General features: G+C 40.4%; 1 protein-coding gene across 5 annotated transcripts in view; it reads right to left on the bottom strand.

Moving 5' to 3' along the window:
* Positions 1–11,875, bottom strand: part of PCMTD1 (protein-L-isoaspartate (D-aspartate) O-methyltransferase domain containing 1) — a 40,614-nt gene extending 28,739 nt beyond the window's left edge. The window contains exon 1 of one of the 5 annotated variants that reach the window (XM_021555712.2): positions 11,650–11,875. The gene's annotated coding sequence lies outside the window, so the exon portion shown is untranslated. Of the gene's footprint in view, positions 1–230; positions 560–10,752; positions 11,059–11,148; positions 11,404–11,561; positions 11,626–11,649 lie in introns of those variants that run through there. The other 4 variants (XM_021555716.3, XM_021555715.3, XM_021555713.3 and 1 more) reach the window with 4 other exon arrangements.
* Between the last annotated feature and the right edge of the window lie 11,173 nt (positions 11,876–23,048).

Here is a 23,048-nt window from a genome sequence, read left to right as displayed (position 1 = left end):
TTCAGTACCTTTCATTACAAAGCAAAGCAAACAATCTTACATACTTCCTGGACTAAAGTTTTCATATGCAGCATAACCCCACATCCTGACTTAGCTCTCCTTATTGCTTAAAACCTGGGCAACCAAAAACGTTTCGCAAAGCTAAGTCTCTCAAGCTTCAGGAGTAGTTTCTTCTTCAAATATAGACTTAAAATTCTTCTTCAAATATAGACAACAGGTTGCACACATACCTTTATGACCGAATGAACAGTAGCTCTGCCCTGATTCTGAGTACCATATAGTGCACAATCAATTGCAGACTTCAAAATAGTTAATATTTCTTCTCTACCTATGACAGTCCAAAACAATTTCTGTTGCTTAGCTGTAAGGCAATTCACCAAAATGCTCTTGTCTCTGGGGAGCCTAAGATGACATAATGACCTTTCAAAGAGCCACTGAAGTTCTAAGCAAAGGGTATCAGTTTAACCCAATGTCTAATATGCAGAAAGATTCCCTATCCTTCCTTTGATACTAACGTCCGTGACAGAACCTGGCAGTCCTCTCCTAGCACATTTTGTAAAGGTCTCAGCTCCTGAGAGGTGTGCCTACAGCTCTGTCTATTCCCAGGCCACAACTATTTTTAGTTTGTCCAGTATAAACTAGCCAAAGAGCTTTATCACAGATAGTTGGGAGAAAGGGGAAAGATGAAAAGCTTCTCTCAAGGGCCTAACAGACCCACAGAAACAGGAGGCACCAGGTAATAGCAGTTTGTTCACTGCCTAAAATATCAGGACTTCACTAGAGATATGAATTGATGATGTTTAATACATACAGATGTCTGATATTCACTGAGCCTGTCTCATGCACCTGTTTTGCATATCAGAAACTGCTGGCTGGGCACATATTTCACAAATTAGTGAGCTACAGAGTGACCACACTGTAAAACTCATTGCCAGAATACACAGCTTTGTAGAAGGATATTTAACAGCGAGTATTCATTTCAAGCAGGTTCATATCAGCCATAACAGGCAAATGTTAAGAAGAGCCACAGAGTGATGTGTAAAAAGAACTGGTTCTGGTATATCTAATGCTGTTTGGCCTGAAAAGGCAAAAGGCATAAAAGTGACACAAAATTCTGCAAATTTTAACATTGCAATCACTTTCCATCTAAGACATCTTGATATATATACATAAAAACAGTGAAATAGTCAACATTTTTCAAACAAAACTTGTTTCTTTTCATGAAAGAAGATGGCCAATAATTTTGTTTGGGTGAACAGACAAAAATGATACTCCTGTACTTCGAATAACCTTCAGAGAGTCCTCAGTAACAACTAGGGGACAGGGAGGGAGAATCCTCTTTTATAATGAAATACAAAGCAGGTTTTGTACATATTTTCTGAAACATATATTGGAAAATATGTTTCAGAATGAAAACGTTTTCCCATAAAAGTTATAGCTCTGAAGCAGATCAAGTCACACTCCATATAACTTTGACTAGGGAAAAAGTGGCCCATAACAAAATTTTCACAATTTCAGCCAGTACTAAAGTTCAAAAACTTACTGCACATAAACATTTCAAGTTATTTAAATAACTCACTTCTAGCAGTAACAGAACAACATACGCCTGTTGCCTTTAGCAAAAGAAAACAGAAATGAGGTCAAGTGTAAAAATAGAAGATAGTTGCATTCCTGACACTTGAAACCTCATCTTGGAGCTATGCATTTATTTCAGCCTCTACAAAAAAAAAAAAAAAAAAAAAAAAGAAAAAAAAAGGAAAAAAAAAGAAAACAGGCCCAATTTAAAAAAACAGAAATATCTATCAACTTTACCAACCTCCAAGTACACTAAAGTTTTTTGGTTTCTAATCTTCAGAAATGTATCTAAAAGTTTCAAAATAGCACACAATAATCACAACATAAACAACTTAAATACTGTATTATTACAATGTTTACTTTCACAGCCTGAGAGTCTCAACTTTTATTTATTATGCATCCACTCCTTATGAGATGCTAAACAAATACAATTTAAGGAAAAAATATATGCCAATTCTTCTGTGTTTGATTTTTAAAACAGTAAAATGCAATACAACAGTACCTTTTGAGAAGCTGTTTTATTACTTAGCCCTGTAATTCTCAGAAGGGAAGAACGAGTAAAGCCTACTCCTGTTTCCTGCTTCTCTTCCTCAGAACCATGAAACAAGATTCTTTCACTGATGCAATCTTCCAGAAGCATCACAATGGAATCACCATTTTTTTCAAATGTAATTTGTTTACTAGTTAGTTTTATCTTGTCAAAGAAAGAAAGTTCTTTTTAATTCCCAAATCCTGCATATCCAAAACCTTTAAGCTTTAAGGATCCATATCATAATTTGGCTCAGTCTCCACACATGCCATAAATTCATGAACAGCACAACCTATAATAATGTGACTTTGTCCATAATCCTCTATTACTTAAAATTTTCAATGCTTACTTTATATAAAACAGAGATAAACTTCCCTTTCTTGGTTCTAACAAAAAAAGTGGTGATTTACCGAAACTTTTAAAACATACTGATCTAAAGTATGAACTAAATCTATACTAAAATTCTACCAAAAAGTCTCTAGTCATCCAGGAAAAAAAAAAAAATCAACACTTTAGTTTACAACATAAAAGGTTACATAAAAGGTTAATACTGTGATCAAAGTCTGTTTCACAAATGTTCATACAAATATTTTATTATTCTCACCACTTTAAGGTGATGTTTCAAAGTATTGCTTGGTAACAGTATAATTTTAATTTACACCTCTGTGGCTAGTCAGTACCTTCTACTTTAAATTTTCCATAGGGCTTGCAATTGATTAAACAGATTTTTTGCCTGAACATATCAAAGTTAACTTTGTTGGCTTATGTGACAGAAAGCTGTTCTGCACATAAAGGACCAGGGGTGCATTTATAAGTTGGGGAAACACATGTGAATACCCTGACCCAGCCTCCTATCAGCTCTCCCCACACTCCCACCACTGTGCCTCTCTGAGGCATTTCTCAGATCCAAAGGTACGACTTTTACAGAACTACAAAAGTTACCTCGGAGCGCAGGGAAAAGGGACTTGGGGATGGCACAAGTCCTTTGAGGGAATGCTTAGGGGAGGAACCAGAAGCAGGGAATGAGAAAAAATCACAGTGACTAGAGAAGACACAAGCATAGGAAAGCCACAGCTATAGTGACAAAGAGGAAGAGGTCATCTATCAGCAGGCTGCAGGTCAGTATGTGTGTCCAGCTGTGCCCTGGCTATCCTGTCAGACTCAATCTCCTTTTGCAACTCTTTCTTGGGCCTCTGGTGCCCATGTGCACCTACAAGACATGGAGTCAGACCACAGGTCACAAGGGCTGGTGAGTCTGTGGCGCCAGCAAAGTAGGGTGTGAGCTTCTGCAGGTCCAGGTGCAATCACAGAGTACCAAGCTGGACTGGCCAGCAAACTGGCAGAGTGGCCTTGGATCTGGGATGGGTCACACTGGCTGAGTGAGGAAGCTGGCTGCTGGAAGAACAAAGAGAAGTCCAAGGAAAGCTGCTAGAGAATCTTTGGTGTTTGGGATTGGCAGTTGAGCATGTGCACATGAGCATGCAGCTGAGCATGTGTATAAGAGGCAATGGGGCATATAGAGACCGAAGAGTTCCAGGGTAGAACAAGTGCCTAAACGCCGTAACTGGAAAGATTCGTAATACAAACACACGTGTTTGCACACACTACACCTGGCCATCCAGGAAGAGTCACAGGATGAGGCCACTGGTGCTGTTTGTGCTTGCATTAGTGCCATCACCTGTGTTGGTGTGGTGGCAAATTATAGACGTACATTCTGAATACGTGTGTTTGTTTGCTACTGAGAATACGTGCTTTGCCTCACAACTCACTGGACCTGAGGCCATGGACACCTAAACTAAAAACTAGAACTAACTGAACAAACTCCTTATAGGCCTTCTTTAAAAGCACAAACCAAAATACACTAAGCACATTTTAAATTTGAAAATGTTTCTGAATTACTGGTTTTCTTTGCCTTCAGGTATGAAGTAAGTACTACTGTAAATGTGGGTCCAAAGTTGTAAATTACTTACAGTACTAACAGTGGCAGATGTCATCTGGAAGGGATTTGGAGCATTTGTGAGAGCTCCAGTAACCATTCCAAGATATTCATAAAAATACTTAGCAAAAAATGGAAGCTGAGAACCTTTTATCATTTGCTATATAGCAGCTGTGAACTTGCAGAGACCACGATAATCATCATTCCCACAATCTTACTGTATCAGGTTTCTTGCAGTCATACAAAGCACATGGCTTTCACCTTACATAAGTGTAGTTTACAGATATAACACAAGAGGCTGCTACACTCACACAGCCTGATGTAGTTATATCATGGACAACTCCAGTTTATCCAGAGCATGCCAGAATGGAGAAGTCAAATTTTACACTTTTTCTGACAACTGAATTACTTCAGCAAACATCACATAATCTCAGGAAACTTGGCAGTAATGAGTCTTAGTCATGATGAATGCATAATTAACTGAAGCAAGTAATAAGAGACTAAGGCCTATGGGATTTTATAATACTGCAGATGTCAGCTGAGCAGAAGTCAAAGAAACTCAGCAGCTCGACTTTTCTGTGTCCTTCCAATTTCACTCACCTGACCACAATAATGCCAAGTTTAGAGTTTCTTGAAGGAAGAACACAGCAAACCTTAACAAACTGGACTGCACCGAATGGAAGGAAAACCACAGTTCATTCTGAAAAGGGTAGAGGAAACAGTTTTGCAAATACAGAGCAGGATCATATGCCCAGCAGAAGAGCAAGGAAAACCTCACCCACCACAATCCACAAGAGCTACAACAGTAAACAAGAACTTCATGAGTCTCAGGCAAAGATTTTTAAGTTAAAATCAAACCCTGTAATGGTGAACTGATGCAGCATTCCTGATTACTTGAAGTTATAAGTACTATAGAAATATTAACTATTTGTCAAAATTAAGCATCTCCTTTAGCAACTGCTTTGGAGTTCAGTCTTTTAGCAATGCTGACTCACATTTATTTCAGTCATACTTGTCAAGCAAAAACAACTGTTCTGAAAATATGATTAAGAGGATAGTGGCTTCCACAATAATTTCTTTTTTTAACTTTGATATACAGCCCATTATATAACAGCAAAGTCATCCTGACTAGGTTGTATAGTATTATTTGGCTTTTTCTTTTATATGTCAAAAAAACCACATGGTAATTCCCAACTGTCTGCTAAAAACACTTGCTATAGAAATAAAATTAAATCTCAAAGTAGTAATCACTTCTCATTTTCTGCCAACCACATGGTCCTAATTCTCTTTTAATGTAAAAACGACTACTTACAGGGATCAAGGCTTTCATCTGGGACAGGAATGGCATAGGCATATGAATTGCTCCTGTGATTCACTAGCTGACTATTACTATAAACAATTCCAAATTCTATCACTTCACTTACAAAAGTCACACATTGATAGAAAAATCTCCTTTTGGAGAGGCAAATTTGTCTTTTTTAAAATATGAACAAATAATTAGGACATGTCACCTCTGAGATGATTTCTTTGAAATCTAGTTCACTCTCACTCTTGAAGACAACTCATAACAAACTACATTTGTTTTACTTGAAGAATAGTACCAATACAGTTTTTAATACTTACATTCATTTTGTGTTTACAATATTACTGCATACTACCTTTCACTACGTCTTAAACAACTAGTATTTTAGAACAACTCTGATTTGACTCTAACTCTTACCACTGAATCTAAAATGACATTTGTAGACATCAGCTGAAAAAAAAAATCTTCCCAGTGACAGATGCCTCCTGGAGGAACATTATCCAGTATTACAAAGTTGTCACTATTCATCCTGAAAATAGTTTTCAAGATTGCTTAATTTGCCATTAGAAATATGCATCTATCACTTAAGATTTTAAGAAGCCAATTGTTAAAAAAAGGAAGAAATAATTATGGTTACTGACAGCTTTAGTAAGACTTATCTATTTAGAAATCATGCAAAGAAAAGGTTTTGCAATAAAAACAGCAAGCTTCTGGTATTTGTGATGTGACTTGAGTGCTCTAACACAGACCTCTAGTGCTATTTTAGGTGCTTATGTTAACTAATGACCACTTGACCGGTGCTACAGCAACAATTAGTGCTAAACAACAAAACAGAAAACTCTCCTGCCCACATCCTGTCTTTGCTTCTCTGCAACTAAGTCAGAGGAGCTGCTCTTTCTGTGTCACTTAAGACTGCTTTGAAAGGAATCTAACAGGTGGGACTGGAAAAGCAACCAGATAAAAGGCATTACTGGTCAAAAGAGACCAGAAGGGCAAACGTGTACACTACTTGTAACCAGTCTGTCATCACCAGGTTCTAAAAACATTCAGAACAGAGATCTCTTTACAGTCTCTATCTACACTGCTGCAGAATTGATTGGTTGTCCACATGTTTTCTGTGCATGTATGTCTCTGAACATACACCAACAACTCCAGTAAAGCACACGTCATCAAACAAGACAAGGGCTCTCTTCTCTAACTGCTGAGCTACCTCTAATTCAGATTTATTATGTCTGCCATAATTTTTTTTTGTTTTAATACTTCAAATAATGCAGTCCTTCAGTAAATCCTCTCATATCTAACAGCTCCATGCTGACAACTCTGATGCTCTGCAGCACCTCCTTATAAATATCTTTTGTTCAGGATTAAAAACATCTCATGTTGCTATCAAACCACTTGATGAAAGCCTGTCACCTTTTAAACCTGATTTTAAGATTCTGTTGACAAATTCTAAATTGTTTCCACAAAGAAGTTTTTCAACATCAATTCCAACTGTACTCTTTTACACCCTAGAAACACAGCAAATACAACTCTTTTGCAACTGTATGCTGAGCAAATACTACTTTGAGAAAATCAAGTAAAATACTTGAGAAGCATTCCAAACATCACCTGTTATGCCACCTTAACAACACTCACAATATCTTAAACCTCCAATTGCATGCAACTCATAGAGCTCAATACTCTGCACTTGTAAAAGCAAGAACTTTACAGCCTTTCTTCACTAAACAAAACAAAGCCAGAGCTCCAAAACTAGCCTTCATTAAATCAATTTTCTAAGCAGCAGGCTCCAAGTACATTTCTGACCCAAGACAGCCCCTCTAAGAAGAGAAGTTCCACAATAATTCCCCACTCAAGAATTTCACCATATGAGAATGCACCAGAACCTGTAGCTTGTGAGTTCCCATGACTCCTAATGTCACACCTAATCTCTTTTAGGGCTGTGGAGTTGGTCTTTCTTTCCTTATTTTAAGTGTTCTGTAATGACCTCTAATCCAGTGTCTTTTCCTCACAATAAAGGACAATTATACTTTTGTGCTGCAATTTAAGGGACTGATAAAATTAGTTGAGAAATATGTCACATACCAATTGTAGTCACAATGTGTAATTAAGACCCTGCAGTTGTTCTCCATACCTGTTTCCAACCCTATAGGTTCAAATCCTTTTCTTCTTTCCAAAAATAATTTTCTTTGGACTAACTGCCATTTATAAGGACATTTTTGCTTTTTTTAGCAGTTTACTTCTCACTTTCAACATTTCCAATAAGCTTCTGATCAGAAGTAGATTCAGCAAGAATCAACATACATACACTCCATCAGTATTCAAAGCTCCTTGAAGTTAACATCACTGCCAACTTTGCAATACTTCCTCTGAAACCTGAAGTAGGCATGACATACCAGGAAAAAAGCAACAGAAAACCAACAGCCCTCTTCTGAATTCCAGCCAGCTATCTTTTCAGTTCTACAAAGTATTATATTCAGCATCCTGAGCTGCTATAAATTCTATCTTTTTTTCAAGGACCAGTAAGTCCAGCCCAAATTTCTTAAGCAACACAGCAGAAGAAACTGCTTCAAGTGCTTGCATGAAGGAGGCCTGAAGGCTTTCATTAACATCCAGGGCACACAAATAAGTCCCAAAGGAATTGGGGCACCGTAGTTATTTCCTGATGCTCTCATGTAATTATACCCATAATATTCGATATAACTACCGCAATTCAGTCCCTATAACTCCATAAATGATGAAGCAGAACAGTGTGAACACAGTTCTGCAGAGCAGATAAATTAAAAGAGCTCTCCATCCAAAAAATCCACACTTTTTGGAGAGGATGAAGCATGCAGATCAATTTCTGACTCTACTGGAAGATTCCTGGAGTGCTTTAGGCCAGTCACATACCTGATTATTCATTTGCAAAACATAATTGCATCTACATTCTACTCACTTCTGCTTTGAGTAGTTTACATTCTAAGTAGGAAAAATAAATGAGATTATATAAACGATGTCTGCATTCAAGAGTGCCAAGTGCTGGAGACTTCAAGGCACTTTTCTTACACAGAGAGCTAATTAATCATCAGCTACAGAACATCACTTTCAGTTCAGCAGGGTAGAATAGCAGATCTCTGTGACATTCCTGCTGAAAATTGGAACAAAGCAGGAAATTTCAAGAACAGGTACATGTAAAGACACCTCTCATCCAGAAAAAAAAATTACTATATTCTCAGGTGTTTCTCTCCATGCACCTAAGACTGGCATGAGCATTACCACAATGCTCAGTACTTCAGAATTGCTTTTAATGTATTTATTCTGGGGAACTTTTGAAACACCTGACCTAAACCTTTCTGAGACACTGCATGGGGAAATTTTATTGCCTAGTTCTGAGGGGAAAAAACATGAACAGTGCACTACAATGTCTTGCAGTAGGAATTTTGTGCTAATGTCTTTTAGCATTAAAAGACATTTGTGCTAATGTCTTTTAAGTTTGCCTTAAGACTTATACCTGCACTGGTATCATGCCTAAGAAGCTTACTTTAGTTTCAGAATAGACATTTCCATCTCAAAACACTTCAGGTTTACAGAAACACAGCCAAGTGACTGCTCTGGTACAGTCCACCACAGGCATGGAAAACTACCAATACATGCCTGACACTGAGGTCCTATAAATCTATTAGGCAGAAGCCTCTTCAAAAGGAGCTGCAGGTTGGGGCAGTCACTGACAGGCAAACAGAAGACTAAACTATAAAAACCACCAAAATGCCAAGATTATGGTAATAAAAATGGCAAGATTTCATAATTTATCAATAGAATACTGCAAACTGAAACTGGCCAGTCACATATCTAAAGCAAGTAATGACACAGATTAGATTAAGAAAATCCAGAAAGAAGGCCAGTTAGAGAGGCAGGAAGATTTTAACAAGAATTCTGGAGATCAGGGATGATACAGGAAGGAACCTAACCCTGCACAGACACAGTGATAAAACCTGGCCATCCAAGACTGTCCAGTATTACATACTTTTTCCTGTTTCTGCAATTTCATTATATTCTCCCCACTGCAGACCTCCCAGCAACATCCAATTGTATTTTCTAGCATTTCTGAGGGACACTGACTGTTGCACAGAACATCTGGCTAAATGTCCATCTCCAAAGCCCTCACTGTGGCTCTCTGACCTCACTCACATACTTCTAACATTCCTATCATTGTATTTATTCATCCAAAGTCAGTTAAAATACCAATCGATTTGTCACTCATTTTTTCCACATACACATCCAAAACACTTTTCAAACTTTCCCAACAAATCAGGCAGTTCTGCAGAAGACAGACCCATTTATCCAAGCCTGATTCCTTCCAGAGATGGTTTGCCTGAGTAAGGTAATGGTCCTGTTGGGGGGGAAAAAGCATATCACAAATAATAATTCATTTGCAAATAGAAAGGAATAAGGTTATAAAGACATTCTTACCACACATCGTTGTAATCTACTAACTTTAAGCACTGAACTTTTTGTGCCTTGCATCTAGAAAAGCATTCTCTGTAACACAGAAATCATATGGTCAAGAGGAATTGTGTACCTTCATTAATTTGCTGAAGTGCTGACTAGCCTTATTCTGGGTATATTTTGTGTCTCAACATTTGATGCTCTTTTTAAGAAGAAACCTTACATTCTTGCTGAAGCCTGCAGTTCAACTGTGCTTGACTTATTACTTGACAAGAGTAAAAAAAAATACCCCCTAGGAGAACACTATGTTGGCACTGGCAAGTACTGCAAGGACACAAGCATTTTCCACATACTAGAGCAGTTTAGTACTTTCATAAAGAATTTGTTTTCAAACACACACCCCCTTCACCCTTCCACCTTAGACGCTTGTTTCCATTTTTGTTGTTGTTTTTTGATGTAGTTTTTTTTGGCTTTGTTTGGTTTTCTGGGTTGCCTTTTTTTTTTTTTTATGACAGAGCTGCACAAAGGAGGCCCAGGCTGCTGACCGAGTATCAAATAAATGCCAAGATTCCTTCTCCCTCCGCCCCCCCTTCCCCTTCCTGCAACTTCAGAGCGAGCCGCTGACAACTGCCGAGGCAGGGGGAGGAGGGCGCACGGAGGGCAGACGAGACCCGCGCACGCACTGCAGAAGGCAGCCCGAGGTTTCGGGCCCAAGAGGAATCCTATTAACACCGCAGACCGCAGCTCAGCACAGACGTGACCTCAGGACGCCTCCTCGAACTGATAACAACAAAGAAAACAGACGGGAGGAGGTGGCAGCCCCGGAGCCAGTTCCTGCTCCTCCCCTTACTCTTCTCCCAGCCAAAACAGAGACCACAATATAAACAGAGACAAAATGTGCGTTTATGGCAAAGCGGGGGGCAGAGGTAGCTTTCTCCTTTTCCTCCCGCAGCTGCCGCCAGGAATGCTCACCGACCGACTCACCTTGGTTTGCGGGAGAAAAGCGGAGTTATCGCGCATTCCACACACTTTATTTATGTCAACAAACTATCTTCCGCCTGCTGCAGCCGCACCACCTCCTCCACTCCCAAAAGGAGAAATACCTTTCATTAGCCCACAGGTTTTGCTCGAAAAACAAAATGTTGTCTCACGCACGATGCCTCGGCCTGGAAGACGCAGCCCCCACAAAGCCTCTGAGGTTGCAACGACTCGACAGTGAAAAAAACCCAACAAAACCAAACAAACTAAACGCAAAGAAATCCCCAAAACCGCAGGCTTCCCCTTCTCACCGCATTTCCTCAAAGGCAAAAAGCAAACGCAGAGCCGTCATAGGGGGAGGCAAGGCGCTGAGCCGCAGCGGGGGACAAGCGCTGCCCTCACCTTGCCTGTGCCACCACCCCCCGCCTGGATGGCGAGGCTGGAACCTTCTCTCTTGTCCCCGTCCTCTCACAGCTGCCAGGCCCACGGCAGCTACACCAGCCACCTCTCCTCCTCCCAATCCGTTTTGGGCCAGAGATTATTCATTACGCAGACGGCGCGAGGGGTGGCAAGGGTCGGGCAGAGGAGAAGGAGGAGAAAGGGTTGCCGAGGGCGTACGCACAGAGCCCGTCCCGTCCCTCCGCAGGGCGAGCCCTCGCCCTGTCCCGGCTGCGCGAAAACAACAGCCTCCCCCTCACCCCCTCATCCTCGGCCCGCGGACAATGGGGAGCGGAGCACCGGGGAGCCAGAGAAGGGCAGGGGCCGGATGGCAGGGGCCGGAGGGCCGCATTCTCCCCTCCCCCGCCGCAACCCACCGTCCTGGCTACCCGACGGGGCCTCCGCGCCGCGCAGCGCGGCCGGAGCGCAGCTGTGCCCAGCCCCCGCACAGTGCGGGACACTCACCCGTTCCGCAGCGGGCCCCGGACCCTGCGCTGGGCGGCACCGGCGAGACCCGCCTGGGGGGGGAGGGGAGGGGGGGCGGCGAGAACTGCAGGCAGGAGAGCGCTCCGGCAGGCCGCGGGCAAACGGCTGAGCGAGCGGAGGGCTGCGCCGGGCGGCCGCGGGTCGGGGCTGCGCGGGTCGGTTCGGCGGCCGGGGCCGGTGCGAGGGACGGGACGGGACGGGACGGGACGGGGGAGGCGGGGCCCGACAGCTGAGAGGATGTAAACAGAGCGTCACGTGACCCCGCCCCCCGCGCGCGGGGCCGCCGGGCGAGGCCAGGGCGAGCGCTGCGCCGCTCCGCGCCCGGCCCTGATTGGCCGCTCGCTCCCCGCGCCGCAGCCAATGGGCGGCCGGCACTCGCGGCGCTCGTCACCAGTCGCCCTGGGGCGGCGGGGCCGGCGCTGGCTCCGCTCCGCGTCCCGGCGGCCGGCCGGGAGCCCGGCAGGCGGCCCCCTGCCCCGGCGGCCCCCTGCCCCGGCGGCCCCCTGCCCCGGCGGCCCCCTGCCCCGGCGGCCCCCTGCCCCGGCGGCCCCCTGCCCCGGCGGCCCCCTGCCCCGGCGGCCCCCTGCCCCGGCGGCCCCCTGCCCCGGCCTCTGGCCTCCCGTGGCCGCCGCGCGTGGAGAGCAGCACCGCGTTGTCGTGCAGCGGCGGCACTGCGGGTGGGTGCCGGGGGTCACGCAGCCTCGCCGCAGGCCCGGGTTTAAAAACACGCGCAAGGTGCCCCCGGTGCCCGTCCGAAAGAGCTCCTCTTTGCCCGGGCCTCCGCACTTCGTGGCGTTCTCCTCTTCCTCAGGGGCCGCAGCGGCTCTGCAGGACCCTCTGTAGGGCCTCTCGCAAGGGGGGCCAGAAGGCTCCCCCCAGGCCCCGAGAGAAGGGCACTCGGGCTTTGTTGTCGAAGCTTCGAAAGATAGTTTGAAAAAGTACAGGAAGCAAAAGAGATCATAGGGAAAGCTCAGAGAAATCATTAGAAATGTCAGAAAACGTCTAAAGGGGGGCTGTGGAGATGGTAAAAAGGTCTAGAAGGGAGGATGCATGAAAAACAGCTGAGGTTTGCTCTGCCTGGAGACCGCTCACAGCAAGCGGCAGCTTCCGTGGGAAGTGGAGGGGGGCACTTGATTTTTTCAGGTGACCGGCAAAGGGCCTGCGGGAACGGTGTGAAGATGTTGTGGAGGCTTTGTTTGGGTATTGAGAAAAGCTTCTTCACCCTGAGGGCTGAGAACTGTCACAGGCTTCCCCGGGAAGTGGTCAGGGCACTAAGCCTGACAAGTGTTTGGACAACACTCTTAAGCCTATGGTATGATTCTTTCCAGGGTCAGGAGTTTGACTTTGGTAATCCTTATGTAACGCTTTCAACTCAGGATATTCTATGAATTTGGGAAAGGTAGAAGTACTGTGGAAGGAACAAAACATAAATAAGTGGAAAGTTGGGAAAACCTGGGGCCCCAGTGCAGACTTGAAGCCCAAGGTGATGAAGAGTGTTGGGTCATTCTGAGCCCTGGTCTCAAGTGATGTTTCTGAGGCATTGTCTCTGATTTGATTTGGTAAGGAGGAATGGTGTGGGATTTGGAGAGTCAGTGGAGAAAATAGGCTCGGCTGGTGTTTGGGAGAATCAAGAGTTACACAGGTGTCAGGACTTGTAGCAACTTGGCTAATCTGTTTTTGTTGCGGAAAGGAATGAGAAATGCCTGAGGTCAGTACCAGAAAAGGGATGACGTCCACAATCCAGGAGCAGTAAGTTCATCTTCACCAAACAATCAGGCAAAAGGTGTAGTATTTAAGAATATCAGGCTAACGGATATGAAAACGTGAAGATGTTGAGTGGGTGTTACAATAAAATTAATCTAAATAACTTGTAGACATTTACAATGATAATTTAATGTGGAGTGTTGTAAACACTGAGCGCTTTGTGAAATGCAGCTGAAAGGCATAAAAATTTGAGCTTTAGCCAAAGTTTGAGTAGTGGTGGAACAGGATTTCTAACTAAAAGTCCTGAGAATTGAAGAACATAAAAATGTAGCTGGTAGGGGGCCTCTGTTGAGGGCTAGGATTAGTTAATACCTGGAGCATACAACGGTTGTAGATGGCAGCGACTGAGGTGAAGATAATTGGCAATATGAGGGGGAGAGTTTCTGTTAGGCTGGGACTTAGAAAGAAATAAGTCTGTCAGTTGGACTGAGTGATTCAAGTAGTGCTACAAATTGCCACCTTATTAGTGATGTAACTGATGGGTCCTTGAATGAGAGAAAGAAAAGGGAGAATAAACACATAAATTCAATTTTTACATTGAAATATGCCTTGCATCATTGCATCAGTAATTGAATAATTTTGGGAATAGCTTTGAGTATTGTAAGTTTGTTTCTATTAAGAATTTTTACTTAGATGTATTGTGTGTATAATTCCTACGTATTGCATGTATGAAGGTTTCCTGTCTTTGATTCTTTCTCTTTCCATCACATTCTAGATATGCTTGTGCCTCAGCAGCATGTAGGCATTGCCTGTCAGACAAGGTTCACTTGATCAGTATTCAGTTAGGACAGAAGTTATGACCGTGTTTTGCTCATTCAGTTTTAAGATAAGTTTTCAGATAGCTGTTTTTCCTCTCTTAATTACCATGCTTGAACTGATACTATTTTTTTTCCATTTGCAGTGAACATGGACATAAAATTAGGAAGACCATTCTGACATCCTCTTTCAGAGCTGAAAAGAAGCTGCAGCATGCAGATCTAGCAGAAAATTCTACTCAAGCATGTATAGTTCTGCAAATCTGTTCTAATTCCTGTCCATCCATTGTCAAAAATGAAGTAAGGTGTGGATTTTCTGATGCAGTGTGTAACTCCTGCATCTTGGTGTGAAAGATATTTATTGTTACATTATTTTAAATTTGATATGTGCATTATTTGGGCAACCTTTGTTTTCATTTGAATCTAAGTAAATAGTCTCAAAAAAAGCTTAAGTATTACGTGACAGGCCCATCAAAGCTCTGTGTAAGCTTGCTGAGCTCAAAACCCACATTCCCCACTTCTTAACTGAATGAAATTGGAATAAGAAAACCTACTTTTTAACTGAAGCACAGTGAGTATCCTTTCACCCTCATAAAGCAATGGGCTAGGCTAAAGTTCCCCTCATCTTCATTACTCTGTGCAAGTTTGGGATCTGCAGATTTAAGCATAATTTACTTTTTCAGTACTTTGTCCTGCTGTTTTGTCATTTTTTCATGATCATTCAGATAAAGCCTGAACTATGTGGAAAGCTCCAGTGAATCTTTATTCTGTGCTTCTGGTGTATGTTATAACATTCAGATATCTAATAGACAAGTACTCAAGACAGCTATTTTTTAGATAAATTGGAAATTTGCTACCAGGGGTATTAAGTTTAAGTATTTAGACTTAGCTGTTACTATAATTAACAGAAAATTGGATATACACTATATATATAATAGCAATATATAATGAAAACTTTCAAATAAAGAACGTCACAAGCACTGAGTAGGCATATTTAATTTCTTATTTACATAGAAAAAAGTTGTCCTTTAGATATACTGGCTTTCCTAACAATGGCAATAGTTTAAAAGTAGAGTGGTGCAAATTATATTCCTTCAATACAATCCTGTTGGCATAAAGCTACCAAATAATGCATCATTTGCACATCTAAATAATGGAAACCACTTATATATCATTGCATTTAAGGTACTTTCATTTGAATCAGTTTCAACTCTATGTTCTGTTGTTGAATAAACATTTTAAAATATTTTCAAATGCTACAGAAAACATACAAAATAAGTATTAAAGTATTTTCTTTATTTTTAGACATATATGCCATTTTCTTAATCTAATTAAGCTTAACTTTGTAAGATTTTTGGTGGAGTTTAAGCTGATACTGTTTAAAATATTTTTTATGTTCTGCAATGAAATCTAATTTTAATAAAGTTGTGACAGTATAATGTTTTGTAGGATTTCGTAAGGTTTGGATTGTTCCTATCAAGTAAAGAACTTCTTTACTATGTTATTTAGGTCTGGAAAGTCAATGCAAGGATAAGGATATTAGAGACTTACACTTTAGCTCTGTTTGTAATTAGTTATTTCACACTGTTGTGCATACATTTGTATGTTGACACAGCTTTTTAGAAAATATTTATAACTCACTGTCATTTTGAAGCAACTGTTTTCTGATTCTTCTTTTTTTTTTCTCATTCATTTTGCATGTAACTCTAGTTTTCACTAGTTTCCACAATCTTACTAGATTTCCTTTCCCCAGAAAAATTTCCTTCTGTACTTTTGTTTCATCTTTAGTTACCAAGCATTTTAAAATTATGGTTGATTTTCTATATCTATTTTATATACTCTCTCATATTGATAACTTCCTGACACCTTTCATCCACTGAGCTGTCTTTTTTTTTTTTTTTTTTTTTTTTTTTTTTTCTCTTGATTGCCTTCTTTCTTTTCTTTTATTTTTGGTAGATTTTCTTTCCTGACAGACTTTGACTGGTTGGTTTTACAGATGTAGAACAAAAAAGATGTGCTACAGAAGTAGCAGCTCCAGTTTTCAGAGGTTGTCCTCTGCTTTCTACAACAGACACCACTTCTGGTAATTGGATACAGTGAACACATACTTCATGCTGTGTCACACATTCCTTTGGCATAGCTTGTTTCAGGAAGAGGCCCTGAAATGGAGACGTGATGCAGCCTTGTCCCCTGTCCTGCAGCCTTGGTCTTCCTGCATTAATGTATTATCTCGGAGAGTAAAAGTACTGTGTTATTAGAAACAACAGAGTAATGCAAAGGAAGAAAAAATGAAATAACTTCTGGAAAGCAGTTTAATTTGTCCTGTATTTTTGGGCTACCTTTCATATTTTTATGAATTTCTAGTTTTGCATTCTTTGCTCCCAGATGTTCAAATGTACCTTCTGCAGCTTTCATCTGTATCCCAGCAAACATCATGCCATTTCCAACGGTTTATGGTAAGTAATGTTCCAGTACCCAGGAATGGAGCTGGGTCATCCCCCAGGGAGTGCCAAGCCAAGCTGAGTCCCTTCAGGTCACAGGTACAGGATGAGCACACCCGTAGCTAAGCTGTAATGGACTGGTCAGCGTGTAACCTGCAGTCCCCATGGGTGGCCAGACACCAGCCTGTCAAACCATCATCCACAGGCTGTTGATGGGGGCCTCTGGAACCAGCACTGTGCAGCTGCACCTCTTTGAGGTGTGGCCTGGCTCTGAAAGCAGTTTAGTCACATTTGTTCAATGTTACTTTGACAGGTGAGACTTGAAAGATTTCACCTGTAAAACTGGTAGGATCTACATACACAGTGTATAGTGTTTCTGCATCTTCTACGCAGTTTAGATAAACAAACCCAGCATTACTGTCTTGGATAAAAGTGGTTGTATGCTAATCAAAATTTAGATCAAAACAAAATCCACCTGAAGTTCCAGAGCTAGGTGGTTGAAAAGAGTGCCTTTAAAAGGAGTAAATCAACCTTTACTGCAGGCCTTGTCTATGTGCCAGATTCCTTCATTGAGTATTCCCACTGGTATTTAAGACTTGACACTTTTTCTTTGAGATCTGCACATCCTTTTTCCTCTCTAGCACCCTTCAGAGGCCCAGTTTATTACTGTAACTTGCTAAGGCGTTTTGATAGGGATAGAGATTTTCATTGCTGTAAATTTTGAAATGCCCTCTTTGCAAATATGAATTTCATTAAAAAATTGTCTAATGTTTTTAATGCTGTGCATCACAATCATACTCCTCTGAATCACTTCAAATAAAATGCATTGGGATTTGAGTTACATATATTTATATGGGATGCCTGTAATCTTACCTGTGCATCCCAGCTCTCACACCCCATTTAAGTGGTCACAACTCTTATCAACTTAAAATAAATGTTAAAAGAAATGTCATACAGTGGTAGCAAAACCATCTTCTTTTGATGTCCCAAACAGGAAGGAATAGCAGTGATAATCTTCAAAAGTGATATGCCTGCATACAAGTGGTTAGTGCATGAGGTTTTTTTCCTTGGCATGAAGTGTATTGCTAGGATGGTACTATCACTCTCAGCCCCGCTGGAGCAAATTTTGGGAGAGCTTCTGGCAGCAGGCAAAGCATGGCGCAGAACTAGAAGTATCTTAGTGGTCAGAACATAAGCTGAGCTCGATTCAGATTTTAAAACATTGAAAGAACATACTAGAAAAAGAAAAACACCAAAACAATTAAACCCATATTTTAACTTAAAGATGCAAATGAGTGAATGAAATGAAAAAGGTTAAATGGAGTCTGTGGCCATAGACCTTGGTCTTAAGGATGTGTCTCTCATGATCAGCTTTTTGGCCTTCTTCAGATTACTCTTCCAATTTCTTGTGTGCAACTTCCTGTTTTTTTTCTCTGTTAAGAACACGCCTGAGGTTGTAGCAACAGAAGGGTTCCAGTGGCCTGTGGTCACTGCCAAGTGCTCAGCCAAATGTTCCTTGTGAATACAACAAACAGAGCACATCTAGATAATGATTGATGTGCTACAAAATCTAGTCAATCAAATATTAAAAAATCTTTTAGAATTTGGTACTAAGGCAAGTGCCAATTATTTCAATTTTGTGTATATTACTTTTTATTTTTTCCATGACCTATGATGGAAAAAGCAATGTCTTCCTTCAGTATTTCTGTTTTAAACCATTTATAAGTTATCTCAGAGGTATATTAGGATACAAAATGAATATGTAAGCAGGAAGTGTCATATATTATCACTTCTGTCCTCATTAATTGTAAACTGCAAACACAAGACATTTTCCATGGAAATATGTTGATTTGTCTCTAGATGTAGCTGACAGTGAGTCAACAACATACTCTTTATGTCATCCTTTTCTTAATAGGGTGTTTTGCTAAATTTATTATTTTCTTTTTTTAGAAGGAACGCAGTCCTTCAAACCAAGAAAAAATATATGCCACCATGGTTAATACTTTAAAGACTGTCTTTGAGCTTCCCTTGAATGAATCATATTTAAATGAAGTTGCTGTATTTATAGCAAATAAATAGCAGATATATTATTCTGAAAATAATAAATGTTTTCACTTTATTTTGGCCTGATTTTGTTAATCAAATATGGAACAATATGTAATTTAATTTATATGAATTAAAATTTAACTTGTGGAGCCTCTCTTCTATATTTGGGCTGATAATACCCTGTAGTGTATTAGTGTATACAGAGTACACGAGTCCTGTTACTGACAGTCAACTGGCCTATGTTCCATAATTTCAAAGGCTCTTATGGTCAACTGAATACCAGATACCTAATAACCTCCAAGTACTCTATTTCTTACATGCAACTATTATCTTTAAGTAGGAAAGATGATGAATGTCTTAAATGTGTCAAGAAATGCTTCTAGTTCAATTTCTAACTCATTTAATATTCTGGCAAAATGAGAAGGTTATGTTTATATAATTTTTTCCCCTAAAAGAATTTCAATCTCTTAATGAGTAGGATTGAGTTGTTAGAGACATAAACTTGGTTCTCTTTTTATTGTCTAAAGGCATCCTTGATAACCAGACTACCAAAAAGACAAGGAAAACCTAATTTATTCTATAGATATATTAATTAATATTATATAATATCCTCCAGTTTAAGTAATTTTTGTGAGACATGGACAAATATTACATTATATTCAACAGGCTTACCAAAAGATTTGTGCTTAAGATGCAGCATGCATGTTGCTCTCAAAAAGTTTTCTAACAGAACATAATCTTTTCTTTTAGCCTCCTCCAAACTCCTGATGCTTTAAAAAATACAATTGATATTCTTCTCCAAATTTTGAAGAGATTTAGCCCTTTTTTTCCCCCCACTTGTTTTTGCCTTTTTGGATGATGCAGTTGGGTATTATTAAGTCTTTGATATATGTGCAGAATGCAAAGGCACTAAAAGTGAAACTTCATAACTGTGTCTGAGGAGACTATTGTTTGGTAAGTTAGATGCAACCTCATTGTTAGGAGAGCTGCTAGATATCTCTACAGCAGATCTCTTCTCAACCAATTAATTAGAGTGTTTTCTTAGAGTCCCTCATCTGCAGTTGTACACCACAGGCTTAGGTATAGAGTAAGAGGAATTAAATGGCCTGCCCTTTTATCTCCTGGCTCCTGGAGCAATTGTGAAAAAGGTAAAAATTTTGAGATGTTAGCTAAGTAAGATAGCATCACTGAAGTCAATTAACTGACTATGGCTATGGGGAACAATATGCATTTTTCTTTTTGGCTACGTGAGTCTCTCTTTGGCCATCTCTCCAGCTACGTCAGTAATGGCAAGGTATTTTCTGCCTTCAGCTGTTCTCATACAAAGCCATATAGATTGAAGCACAGCTAGACTCTTTACTGTGGGCAGGAGCTTCATATAAAGTTTATTAAAGAAGCCCTCCTGTTGAGTCGCAGGGTACAGAAAGGACCCCTTTGCTCTCTAAACTCCTCAGAGTAGCCTGGGTGTGGCTGGATTCAGACTCAGTCCCAGATTTGTCAACAATCTATGTCTAAATGATTATACATGTGTAATTTAATTTTTTCATGCAAGATTAAGGATGGCAAACCAGATGTATTTATATAAATATATTTGATTTATTATAATAACAATTAGACAAGAAGATCTTTATCAGAATTATTTATTACACAGTATAGGAGCTATAGCAACTATTATAATATAGTGTATTATAAAACAATGTTGAAGCAACTATATTAAAGCAGTTGTATTAATTATTAAGTAGAGATTGATGTTACTCACTCACACCAATGACTGTGGGCAAATCTCTTGCTCAGCCTGAAGAAGTAACATTGAGGGATATCTCCACTCATGGGAGGAACCTCCACACATACACTCCTAGAAGGAATGTGTTAGAAGACTCTACCGCTAAAATTCTGGACTGGGCTTTTATGGTATAGAGTAACTGACTGTCAGTCATATGTCTTCAGGCCAGCTTTGTCAGTTCAGCAGCTTTCGATAAGTTATTGGTAGTATCACTTTTTTATTCCTTTATCTGGGTACTTTACCAGTCCTACCACATCTTCATCTCACTATCAGAATGCTTAATTTTGGGATTGATGAGTGAGACTGTTTTCAGCTTTGTTCAACACCAAAAACAGTATGATGCCCCATTCTTCATTTACCACTGGTAAATGGGGCATTGCTCAGATTTTTTGACCCCATTCCAGGCAGAGCATCCTGCAAGTGCATATGCATGTTGGAGGAAGAGTTACTAGCACATTTTGGGAAGGAGTGGTTTAAGTGGGGGAAGAATGCAAGATACTGAAGGCAAATCTTATCACTGAATATGCTCACAGTGAGTAGTAGGTTTGAGCTGCTCTATGCACAGCTGTTTATATTATATGCTGAATACTTTCAGGGGCCTCACTTCTAAGAGATATTTATTTTGACAGGAACAGTGGCCGAGTACCAGCCAGCAGCAAGAGAAGGACTCCAAAGATAAATGGGAACAAAAGAGCTGAGAGCAGCCACAGCAGAGGACGTAGTGCTCTCATTGCCAGGGCACAATCTGATCTGAGCGGGATAAGCAAAGGAGAGTGGTAATAGCAACGGAGTTTATGGAGAAATCATAGAGCAAAAGCAAGGCAACAAACCAGAACACTCATGTGGGAGTGGGAGGTAACACCTATAGGACAGAGCAACCTGTGGCTAAATGAATTTTCTCAGGCCACAGGCAGGGCTTGTGAGTGGACTCTAATCAGGACCATTACAGCCTCTTGGTGCACTAGACCATAACGTTGAGCTTTTTAACTGACCAAGCCCAAATAGAGCTCTTAAAAGACATAATTTGGCAGGCCAAACTTTGCAGTGACTACCTAATTACAGGGTGTAATAATCATATGAATATTGTACTGATTTGTCATGTTTGAGGTATGCCAAGTTAAAAAGCTTCTGATAGTTTCAGCTGCCTTAGATTGGCATTTGGTCTCTTGTAAAAATGATGTCTTACTGTTGTGATAAGAAATAGGTTTATGATCTCTCTTTCTTTTTTTTTTTTTTAAATTTGGCCTAACAGATCTATCTTCATGTGCAAGACAAGGATGAGTAACCTTGTGTTAAGCCTTGAGCAAATGCTGAAGGCCAATATTTTCCCCTTAGTTCATACTGGTAATAGTGGAAGATATTGTTAAAGTCAACTCGTTCTTGCATGCAACTACAGGACTGAACATTCTGTACTCCAAAAGATCTGCATGAGTGCCTAAATCTCCACCCTTTAAATCATGTGAAAGATTGTATCACGGTGAGACATTGGAAGAAGTTGCCCAGAGAAGCTGCAGATGTCTTGAACTGTTCAGAGCCACAGTGGATGGTCTTAGTGGGAAGAGTGCCTGCCCATGGCAGGGAAGTTGGACTAAGTCATCTCTATATTCCCTTCCAGCTCAGACTATGGTTCTATGTTTGTTTCATCTTGGTTCTTGGAGATTCTCAATTTTCTACTAACCTAATGAAATAAAAAACCTAAATAATCAACTATTTGGCAATAAAAAACTATAAATCTTGATAGGTGTTATGTGCCTTTAACTGTATTACCCAATCTCTATTTTTTCATACAATTACATGAAAATAAAAAGAAAAAATCATTGAAAAAAACATAGGCATGAGAGAGTGTGAAAATTACTCTGCTAAAGTCTGTGATTTCTCAAGTGAAATAACAGCCAGAAATCAATGGAGCAACAAACAAGTGTGAGGGTAAATCTTACATAGCCTTTCTTGAGTGCATGTTGAAGCTTTCAGTGGCAAGAAAGTGTTCAAGGGACTCTTAAGTGAGGAAAGTATAAATGTTTTCAGCTACAAGTATGCTATACATTATAATAGTGGCAGAATCTGGTCCTGGAACAATTAAAAATTCTATATTAAAGAAAAATAACAGAATTGTTTGTTTTACATGCTAAGTTTGACTCTGTATTACTTGATAGCCTGCTACTGAAGGAGGTGAAAAGACATCGATAGTACAAACCTCATTTTCCTCCCCCAAAGTATGAACTGTATTTAACTGATATGCTTTTTTGCATTTTCTAGCTTATAATTGGATTTTGCACTCCTGAAAATATCTTAGTGTATAGGTAGAAAAGTGTTATTATTAGAGAATGCTCACTAATTATCTCTATTGTATTTCCTGCTTTTAAAGTCTGTGTCTTGGTCATTTTTGGATGCTTCAGTGCTTCACATAACCATTTCCTATTGAAAAAGTAGAACTCAAAGTGTACTCTAGATCACAGGTAAGTCTAGCTGTGGCAAATAAACATGCCTATTTAGATTATGCCAGCATCAACTTAGGTCAATGAAAGTTTACACTTTGGCTTCTAAGTAGCTGTAATTGCACAACTCTACTGATTTCATACTTCTGTTCTC

The sequence above is a fragment of the Lonchura striata genome, chromosome 1, assembly GCF_046129695.1.
Source record: "Lonchura striata isolate bLonStr1 chromosome 1, bLonStr1.mat, whole genome shotgun sequence".
NCBI lineage: Eukaryota > Metazoa > Chordata > Aves > Passeriformes > Estrildidae > Lonchura > Lonchura striata.
The sequence above is the reverse complement of the archived record's forward strand: the minus strand, read 5'-3'. Positions and strand labels throughout refer to the sequence as shown.